We start from the raw sequence: 11,424 nt of genomic DNA, 5'->3' as shown, positions 1-11,424 counted from the left end.
TCTAGATTTGAGCATAGATAGCTGGTATCTCCATCTTTGCTGGAAATAACTGGCACAAACAAATTCTCAAAGGAAGTTCTTAATGAGATTTGAGCCGAAAGGCTCCTCTTTGTGCCTATGCACATTTTGTCAGTACATATTGTCACAAAAGCTGTATGGTCACAAAGAGCCATTGATGCGCCTCACACGGCCACTTGATCACTTATTTTACTATTATCTTCATTCTCAAGAAGAAAAAAAAATAAAAATGACATGGCTATTTTAAAATTGCACAAGTACAGAAAGGTACATTCTGAGTGGTTTAAAACCATTCTTTTAAAATCATATATAAATTAAAAGCTGCTTAATTTAAAAATGCATCCTTGGCTGAGGTACTTCATGTTGAAAAGTGGTTACTCAGCATATAAAGTACCATAAGTACTTTTCATGAAAATTTTTATGACATAACAAATTTTTAAAAATGGTTATTTACACAATATTTCTGATGGCCATTATAGTTTATCAGATCAATAGCCAATGTTCCTAAAAGTCACTTAATTCAGATTTATGTAATCCACATTATAGAAAAGATCAGTCAATGTATATTTACATCAGATAGCTTAATAACTCCCTTAAAACTGTTAAGGTGCTCTTCTCGCAGTGCTGTGCATTTCTATGAAGGCTTTTGCTTTATCTAAATCCCTTAAAACTTAAAGAAATTCATGCCAAACTTCACTGAGCTGCTGACAAGTCATCTGTGATGATAAGCACTTTTGACAAGTTCTTGAATAGTGAGGGGGACAGGGTGAGACACAGATTTACCTTTAAGAATTTGTCAGACTGAAAGATGTGACTTTATAGCTTTTTTGTTTTCCCCTGATTCCACTGTGCTGCAGTGCTAGGTCACAACTGCTGGGTTTTCAGTTGTATGGTTTCACGGACTGTGCTTTGTTCATCAACTGAATTTTAATTAATGGCAAGAATGCCTACTGCCCAACTAGGTACTCTTTGAAGTTTTAAATTAAAATACCTTAGATATTTGGCTTAATAACAATTTAGTGCCTTAAAATTACAGACTTCATGTTTATACTACAAGCTCTGTCATGCTACAGTTGAATATACCTATTAGCATGAGTGGAGCAGTGTGTTACTTCAAGAAAGATCTTTTTCACAGTAAGAATTTGATCCTAAACTCTGCAGTCATGAGAGAGCAGTTCCATTTGGTTTTAGTGGGTTTGAGTAGGTGACTAGTGATACTTGTGGGGACACTGCAGGGTCAGGTCTTGTTTTGGTTGCTGTTTAAACGTCAGCTTTTGTCAACAGTTACAGCAGCAGTATTAGGGACCTGTACTTTTTCCTTAAAATAAGGACACTTCTACTCTATCTTAGCCTTTGAAATGTTTATTGAGGTCTGAGACTGCAGGCACTTGAGTGTTTCTTTTAGATGTGCAGCAGTCATGTTTGCTAACATCATGCTGTTGAAATTTTGAATGTACAAAAATGGAGAGGAAAAAACAGAAGAAAAAAAGCTTTGGTTTGGGGTGCTGGTTTTTTTCCATTGTTTTTTTGTTTGTCTGACTGTGTTTTTTTCCCAATAGCAACTGTAATTGCCACTGTGGATGAGTCTATAGCAAAGATGTGCAGGCACATAGTGGGAAGCAGAATCTCACACAGCCTTGGCGGGGGTTTCGGTTCAATTCAGGCTGAAGTGAGCCATGCAGAAAGAGGAAGCGCTGGCTTGTCTCAGCCCAGGCCCTCACAGTTCACGTGGCTCTAGGAATGCTTTGGCCTCAAAATGAGTTTGGTCAGCTGACTTGACTGCAAACTGATTAGGGAAAGGGATGTGTGCAAATGGGGAGAGAGGTAAAATTGGGTAATGGTTCTGTGACTGAGACGCCCTTCTGGGGACTGCTGAGAAAATGGAAGCAAGCTGTAAATGCACAGACTCTAGAAGAGAAAGCCAAGGGAACAGGGGTTGTTTGACCTGCAGGGGAAGGCATGTGTAAGAGAAAGACCTTAACTTGCTGTTGGTTCAAATTCAGGGATTACTTCAGAAGGGTTAGGAAATGTAATCGATAAAGTGCACAAGTGCCATATTTTTATGTTTGGATGTTTCTTGAGGCAAGCTGATGTAAGATACAATTGGAGTTTAGAACCCTTCAAAGGTCATATTTCTGTTTGTTTCTGTTGCCACATGTCCCAAAAGAATGGACTGTAATCCTGGTTTATCCTGGGTAAACACAGTTGTGGAGCCTAAAACTATCTAAACCCTGTAGTCCAGTCCTTCTGCAGGTGTTACAGACCCATACTCAGAATGCCACCAATGAAGTGATGATGCAAAGAGTGAGGTGAAACAGTGATGCCACCAAAGCAGGTTCAGACTAGACAGCATCTGAGATCCCTTCCTCTGAGTACAGGCAGGGCGTGCCCCACAGTGGAAATCTCCCCGGGGAAGTGACTGGAGCTTTAAGAGACAAAAAAAGTTGAAAAAAAAGAACAAATCTGTGGCTTCAGGAAACCTGTCTCCAAGTAGTGTTTGACACTGCTTGGATCCCACACTATACAGAGCAACTGTTTCCCCCATAGTCATTTATATAATTATAACCTTGCTTCATCCTTTCACCTTCAGAGTGGGAGGTTTTGTAATTCTTGCTAATTTCAGACAGATCTCCCACCGTTTCATGAGGAACACTTTATATAACACAAGTATTGCTGTGTGGCTAATGTTTTTAAAGCTGTGTTTGAATATTTCATGGATGGTAGGTTATTTTCTTTCCTTCAGTAGTTGAAAGTAAACCAAAGATTTTGTACTGCTCACAGTTAAAATTTGGCCATTACAGGAAGCAGATGTGACAGGGGCTGGGCCTAATGGGCACTTTACTGGTGGCTGGGTGGTCAGTGCTTGAGTCAGTGAATTATTAAACAGACATCAATTGCAACAAAGATAGTGGGACCTGATGGTCACATAAACTCATCCTCAGGTTCGAACATGACTTGCTTAGCAAAGTCAGGCTACATGTATGTATATATGTTTTCACTTCAAAAACAAGGTTTAAGTGCTGATAGTTTTCCAGATTTATTTCTTCTTTAAAACCAGGCTGTGGTTTCTTGTCTAGTTTTTGACTTCTCCAGCAATTCATTAAATATTTTGTTTGTCTTCCCTGCTTTGGCAGCACTTTATCAGTGCTTGAATGAAGATGACATCCAGGAAAACCTTATTTTTGCTACTAGTTTGCCAGGAGCTGAAACCAGCTTTCTGGTATGATATCAATAAAACCTGTAATTGGAGAAAAGGTACCCAAAAGGACATTTTTTCACTTTGTGAACAAATAAGAGATGTGAAGAGGTAGGCAGAAAACAGTCAAGTGCACTATGAATCACTGCAGGGGTGCAAACAAAATTCCTTAATGACAGAGTTCTCACTGACAAATTCTGTTTGTTTTTGCCTCTAGAGCTGTCTGTGCTAATGACAAGCAACTCTGCTTGGAACTTATTTGCATGAAGTATTGTACAGTGCACACTGTGCATGAGTGGATGAAAGAAAGGAGTCAAGGCTACCCAGGGATTGTATCCCCATGACAACCCCACTTAATGAATTACTAAGAACCAGGAGAATATTGAGCAAAATGTCCCTTCCAGTACAGCTAGAGGAGTACCAGTGTGGACATTGTCACACAGCACGGCTGGGAAAAAAGATTTGAGGAAAGACCTATGGATGGGGTTAGTCTGATTAAATGTAGGTTTCAACCTCTGAGTTAGTCAACTTTGGCTCCATTTAGTAGTGCGAAACACATGAGTTCATTTTGCCAGATAAATTTCCTATTGAAGAAAATCATAAAGGGAGTTTTTTCAGATTGGTTCAGATTCAAACATTTCAACTGAAGATACCTAAAGTAAGGTGTCATAAATACTTAATCCCCATTGTATATTCTCTGCTATGCTGGAATATAACTACACAAAAATTCAGAGACAATAAAGCTCTTTTGAACAAAGGAAAAGTCATATCATGTTAGTGGGATTGTTATACTCAATTAGAGCCTCCTTTCCCTCAGACTGCTGATAACCTAAGTGAGAAAAGTTCCCTCACTGTAAAACAATGCACATGAACACCCAGAAAATGAAATGTCCATTTCATTTTGAATAATTGGTGTGTCAGTGATTCACAGCCCACTATGAATTGAGATGTATTTATTTAATGGCTTAATCATTTTAATGATTCATTTTACTTTAGGTTAGAAATTCAATTCAATGTCTGTGTGACACTTCAGACTCAGAAGTAACTGGTTGCAATGTTTTGTTCTCACACTTGACAGGTCAGAGCCCCAAGATGTTTCGACAAGTAGCTCTGTTGCGACAGGTGGGACTGCTGAAAATAGGAGAAGCAAAGCTGGGCTTTGTACAGTTATTTAAATGACATTCAGGTGCTTAATGGATTGATAGGCTATGTCTAAACTGTGGGATGTGGAGCTGGTGTCTAACTCTGCCTGGACTCCACATCAGAATGAAATCCAGGTGTGCAAGTTTCTGCCTCAGTCTGAACAGCACCCTGGTGCCTGTTGGAAGAGGGGAAGTTGGAAACTGGGGTGCTTTCTCACTGGTCCCCGCCATAAAGCACTCAGGATGTGGGCAGAAAAATGCATCATCTTGCAGGTTTTGTTGTGTTGTAGACTGAACTTTTGTGTTCATGATCATGTGGTAATAAGTAGCTTTCATTTGAAATCTGGATGTGTAAAAGCAATTAGATTTAAAATTAATTTTCTCTCAGATGGGCTGGTGTCTGTAGCACATTCATACACAAACAAATCACTGCAGCAGCAGTGACTAAGAAGACAAGCAAGCATTTAATGAATCACAAGTATTAATTTTTCCCATAGACATGCTGTGTTTGGTCTGGAGAAGGCTTGGAGCAGGAGGGGAGAAACTAAAGAAAAGTTTGGGTTGTATGGTAAAAGGAAACATCTTTGTATTCAGAACTCTTGGGCTGCCAGCCTCCTTAAACACTAAGTGAAAAAAAAAATTTTAACTCAGCTTTTTTTTTAAAGAAAAATGAAAGCCAGTAAATTGCAGGGCAAGAGCTGATCCATAATCAGCAGGATTTTTCAGTTGTACTAAATCTCACTGGCATAAGTCAAAACAAGTAATCATAGTTGTAATGTGAAGATTCCCCAACCTGGAGTTCATCCAGCACCTGCAAGTAGAGTTCTGCATTTCCAGATTCCCTCTTCCTTTAGTATCCATCCAGTATCCCATCTTACAAAAGAGCTTCTTCTCTAGGCACCCATGTTGAGGCAGAGGAAAATGAAACTGATATTAAACCCTCATATTCAGGGGATTGGGCAGTTCATTCCTGTGCAACTAGCCTGGAAGCTATCATGCTGAACTACTGTTTATGAACTCTAAAGGAACTTATTTCAGTTAGATAATGGTTAATTTACAGCCAGAGCTTAAAAGGGCAGAAAAAGATAGCAGCACAATTGGGTTCAGTGCATGATGGGGAAAAATAAATATCTCACAGAAAGAGATTTCTGAAATTCAGATCACATTGAGATGCAAAGAAAGCTGTGAAAAGCAGTAGGAGGGTGATTGTATTCCAATTAGATTTCTTCTGCTCATATAAAACAGGCTTGGACTGAAAGTTAATCATCTGATTTATGGATCTTGGGAGGAGTGAAACCCTACGAACTCCTGAACAATGAGAGGCAAATGAGACAGAGGGGAAGAAAAATTGCATATTTCTGAGACTGTGCTTCTGGGGAAAAACAAAGACAAAAGGCCAAACATGCTCTTGGTTTACAAATTTACCTTGGTACTGTCCTCTTACACTCATGTTCATGTTATACAAAAATGCTGCCTTTTTGAGCAAAGCAGTCAAAAGCAACTCATGATTTCGCATGTCACAATCTTTTGGGCACATGATAAATATATTTCTACAAGGTTCCTGCAAGACCTTCCAGAGTTATGTTGCTGTGGCAGATTGGTTCATTTATATGATTGGTCATGAGCAATCCGACATCTGATCTGAGCTTGTGTCACATGTAAAAGTGTGTCCATTCCTTAGCGGAATCCTTTAAAAGCATTCCATGTGTGAGTTGTATGAAAATTACTGCCAGCCAAAGGGGAACAGCAGGATTCATGTTACAGCCATGCTCGGTGACAGGGTTTGGAGCACTATCAGGTCAGTGACAGGAGTACTGCCTGCCACCAGCTAGTATCCACTTATGTGCTCTTGTTTTTCCTTCAATTAATCCATCAGTAACTGGCTCTCAGAAATATAATACCAGGGCATTTGTGAAAGGACTGAAAGAAGAGATGTGATGATGCATCACAGATGCCATTTCTTTCTGCCATTCTTGAGTTTCGGGCTTCTGCCCAGACCTGCTGCTGGGACTGATGCAGCAAAGCTCAGCCCAAGCAGGACAAAGATGGTAATGGTAAACAGGACATTACTCTCAAAACGTTTCAGCTTTTTTTCCTTCATATGAAGACATATGGTAAGTCACATCCATGGTTAGGTCACTTGTGTAGCATTTTCCACCAAGACAGATAAAATACTTTTCTTCATCAGCCTGTGCTAATGCTTCTAGTTCAACACAAAGCCAGGCTATCTCTAATCTAGAGTCCCCTTTACACTACACTTCAGTCCTCCAAGCGTCAGCCTGAACTCTCAATGGGTTTTTTTAGCTGAATTATAGTGCAGGATGAATGTCTGGCCCAGACACCCAGTTAGAACCTCAAATTTTGCAAGCTGACATCTGGGCATCAGTTATTAGTACCTTTTATACCTTTAGTGGACATGTTCCAACATGAAGTTCTTTACAGCCTCCAGGTGGTGGGGAATGCTGTCTGTTTACCAATAAAGGCCCTTTCCCCTGGTTTCTGTGTTAGTTTGCACAGAGTGCTGAGACAAGGTCATAATCTGGATCCTGGTTTTCATTTCCTGGTCTGCATACCAAATACATAAACCTTTTCCAAAGAGCTGTTGATAATCTTCTATCTTAACCTACAGACCCAGTGCAGCTTCCCACCTTTCAGTGGGAAAGGACTGGTATCTCTTTCCCAGCCAGCAACAAACACTGACATATATGTTAACATTTTTCTGCTTCTGCTCTGCTCCTGTGAAACAGGAAGCAGAGTCTATTCCCTAATTGATTATTTCTATATTCTTAATAGGGACTATTTATGGTCTGAAATTGTCTTTAGCTGCCATCTGTTCCTTATGCTGCTCCATACATGCCCTCATCCCTGACCTGAAGTAACCATCCTTTCTTCAAGCAAAGGAGATTTAAATATTCATGCTGGCTAGGTCTTGAAGAAACACTTAATTGGTATCACAATCTCCCACACAGAAGTGGTTTATTCCTCCTTTAGACTCTCAGCATTTGAAATATTTACTATAGTCAATGAGGACACGTCTCACAGGAGATAAAATCTACTTCTTGAAAAAATTTCATGTGTTCAGGCTTGCATTTCTGAAGAACACTGAAACTTCCACTACTTGAAATGCAAAATGAGACATACCCAAGACAGCACTGTTGGCATGTTAGGCTCATTTGGTATTTCTTGCAAACGTGACCGTGTTGCCATTGGGGTCACAACAGGGAAGGCGTAGAAATCCTGGTGATGGGAAAGCTACATTCACTCCTGTTTTGAACTCCTGAGTTTACTCATCCATTCTTTCTGGTGGCTGAGAACTGAGGACTTGACCCAGGACCTTGTGCACTGGTATCCTGCACTATTTGAGATGCCCTAAAGTTGGTATCCAGCCTGGGATTCAAGTGCCACTCCATAAGACCCCCAGTCCTCAGCCAGATCTTCCAGCTTTGCAGGATGTTCCCAACAACCCACACTGAACTGAACAGTAAACCCTGAACCCTCTTCCCCCAGCTGCACTACCTCATCTCCTGCTCTTCAAATGGAACAACAGACACAAAGAGCTAAAATGTTGGTGCAATTCATGAGCTTCCTTCTTCAAAAGAAATAGTACACCCCACCACCTAGTCATAGCAATCTGCTGAACAAGCACCTAGTGTAGACCAATAAACGAAAGGAAACTCAGGGGTCAGTACAGGTCATTATTTTCACATACCTTTGAATAATGAGGGCATCACATGTCAGCCAGAGGAGAACAAAATGTCACATTCTCTAGCTAAAGGTCATCATCGGTCATAGGTCATGGAAGGGAGGCCAGGAAATAACCTATGAGGTTAGGATGAGTGCACAAAGAAAGGGCAACAAATGTCAATGAAAGCATGCAGCTGTTGTGAGATGAAACAACTGAGGCACCCTTTTGTGCTGACACAGGCTTAAAAAATGTCTTTGCTGACATTTTTTTTTTAGCTGGCACTTTTATAGGACATTGACATTAATGTACCCAGCCCTGAATTAGCCTTTTCTGAAAGCAACAGTTTGGAAGTTAAGTGCAGCATTTTCCAAAGAATCATAAGCATGACATTTTTATTTCAAGTGATTGATGTTACAGTGGACTTCTAGCACCAAATTCTAGTTTGATTCTCAATCATTGCATCTATGTAGTGTGATAGCAATCAGAAACAAATGGAGATGGCAGTCTGAATTGCAGGAAAGGTCTTCTGGAAATTCCTTCTGCCTTTACCGACAGCGAGATGTGTCATTTCATGTTTAATATATTGCATTGCATTTATCTGATTGTTTTAATTTATGGATTTTAAAAAAGGTTGATTTCAGGTTTGCCCCTGCAGTGGTGACAAGCACTTGCAGGGCAATCATACAGGAAAATAATAATGAACAGTTCAGGAATGTGTGGAAATACATTCAAACTCAGAGACAATTTCTGATGAGTGAGCTGCACACTTGACTCATCTGTCTTTTGCTTTCTCTTTCGCTGAACAGCAGCACAATACCATTTTCTCTTGTCATTGTGGGTATAAACCTGACAGTCTGCATGGAATAACATGACGATGCCAGGAATGCATGTCAGATGAAGGATTTCTGCATCTCCCATGCCTATCTTCCCAGAAAACTCATGCAAAGAGACTGTCAAAAAAACCTCACCAAATCAGGAACACTTTGCATTGATATCTTCACTGTGGCTGGGCAACTTTGCAGGGTGAAAGCCTTCAGAAATGACTTAACTCATGAGGAGATGCCCATTATGAAATATTGTATATTTACATTAAATTACAGAAAAGTAAGTGAGTGTGATCCAGAGAAAGGAGAATGGTAAACTGGAATATAAAATTACTGCCTTTTAAAAAAAAATTCTTCCAGTTGGTTATTTTATGACATAAGAGTGAGATAAAGACCCTCTCTCTGCTTCAGTACTGCTTCCTGATCAAAGAACACTGACATCTGGTATAGTCTCTTTGGAAATTCTCAGGTGATACTAACTTTCAAATTATTCCTGTTGCTGACTTGGCAGTCAAGTTTTTGTTCAGAGATTCAATAGGTGAGGTGAATAGTTGGTTTCTTGGTTCACTTTATATTTATGAAATTGTTTAAAAATAAAACAAGAAAGCATCCCAACTCAAGGGTTCCAATTTTGTTCTTTACACTCATCATTGACTGCAGTTTCTAATCTGAATCACACCACTCACACCCCTTTTTTTTTTTTTTAATAAATTTCCAAACCCTGTTTGTTTGTTTGTAGGTTTGTAGGGATTTTTAATGAGGTCAGACTTAGCTCTGCAAAGATGCAAACGCCTGCTCAGGTTTGTACACCACTAATAGCCCTAGGGAAGCCACAGATATAACTAAATGCAAGGCCTCCAAAATCTGGACGTCGATGCTTTGGTCTCTGTAAAAGGAAATTTAAGGTATTTTTCCCTGGAAATTTCAGCAGAAGCAGAGTGCGTAAGAATGAGGCATCTATGCAAATTGTAACAGACTGAATAATCATTTCATCAGACTATATTCTGACTGGGCTTATTTACAAGGGGCATTTATTTTAATTATGTTTTCTACCTATTCACTCTTCCGTATTTTGGGTGTGTAATTGGCCACCTAAGAAACATGCCATTTTTTCAGCTGCCAGGTTGACTGAGCTAGAGAAACCACTTCTCAGGCAGGTTTGAATGAAGGGTGTTTGCAAGAGTATTTGAGTTTGGAATACACTTTCTCCAACATTCCTTTAAACAAAAGCCACTCTGATTAATGTTAACAGAGAAGATGCTGAAACATGTTCAAATGTGGCTGAATTGGAGTTTCAGAGTTTACAAACACTCCCACAAAGCATTTACCCATTACTCCTTGCATCTATGTGTAATTCTACTCTCAGTAAGCTTAAAGGTTCTAGGGCTTTTTTATTCTGAGTATGTGCAAAGCAGTATCCAAGAAATCTCCTTTCCTATCACAGTTCTGTGTTTTCCCTACTCTGTTTAAACAGATCAGTTAAATCACAAGCAAAATGAATTGGCTTTAGGGTGTCTGAAGTTAATAGCCCATGCATCAGAGATTTACTTTTCTTTTTATTACTTAAGACAAAAATAAGTTAATTTTGGTTAGAAATATTTTAGAAAAATACTCTCCAAATCCCAGAGGGTTATTAATTTACCTTTTTTATTTTTTTGAGAATAAGCTTTGCCAAGCTTGAATTCTGATTCAGCAGAATCAATAAATAAAGAAGATTGTCTTTAGGTTGCAGAAAACTGCAATCAGTGTGCTGCTGTGACCCATCGAACAAGCAAAGGGCACCGGCCAATGCAGTCCATTTCATTGTCATTACTGGTATTATGGTGACTCTGGGCAACACCCAAGGAAGGTGAGTCAGAACTCTACAATAAATATTGTAGATCGAATGCTGAAAGAGGCTTTGCCCTTACAAGTACATTATATAATACTAAATATATATACGCAAGTGCTGAGTTAAAAAGAAGTCAGGGACTTTAACATGTCATATCTATATAGAGGTCATTGAACCTTCTTTGAAAAGTCTTTTTTTTCTAATGTCATCTGCTTTTTTTGTCATCATGATTTTTGCCCCCCTCAACCCACATAAAATGGATGTGTATTCAATCTTGAACTAAGCATGCTTGCAATGATTGAGAAATATCTAAGGTCAGAGCTTACAAAAAATTCATAAGGGAAGCAGCAGGCAAAAAAGAGATGGGTTTTTTTAAAGAGTTCAGGAGCCTCTCTATGAATTGGGCATGACATATTCATGTTACTGACTTCATTTATTTAATGTGGCTCCAAATAATTGATACCAGTACAGTGATAAAAGTACAGAGACTTCACTGCCAGAATTGTGATAATGAAGAGCCTCCCTGCTGATTTCATTCATGGGGCTGTTAGTCTGCTGGGAAGGACCTCTGATGAAAACTGGGCTGCAGCAAATGCCATAAAATAACCAAAGACACAGAGCCCTTTACCTGAGGGCAGCTCGGTCAGGGAGTGATTCAGGACAGCAGAGGGAAAAGAGGGAAAATTGCATTCGCTGACAAACCAGGCACAAGTTTTAAAAATCTGATC

This window comes from Corvus kubaryi, unplaced genomic scaffold (assembly GCF_017639235.1).
Source record: "Corvus kubaryi isolate FWS band 111438036 unplaced genomic scaffold, C.kubaryi_AGA036_p1.0 37391, whole genome shotgun sequence".
NCBI lineage: Eukaryota > Metazoa > Chordata > Aves > Passeriformes > Corvidae > Corvus > Corvus kubaryi.
Note: the sequence above shows the minus strand (reverse complement) of the source record.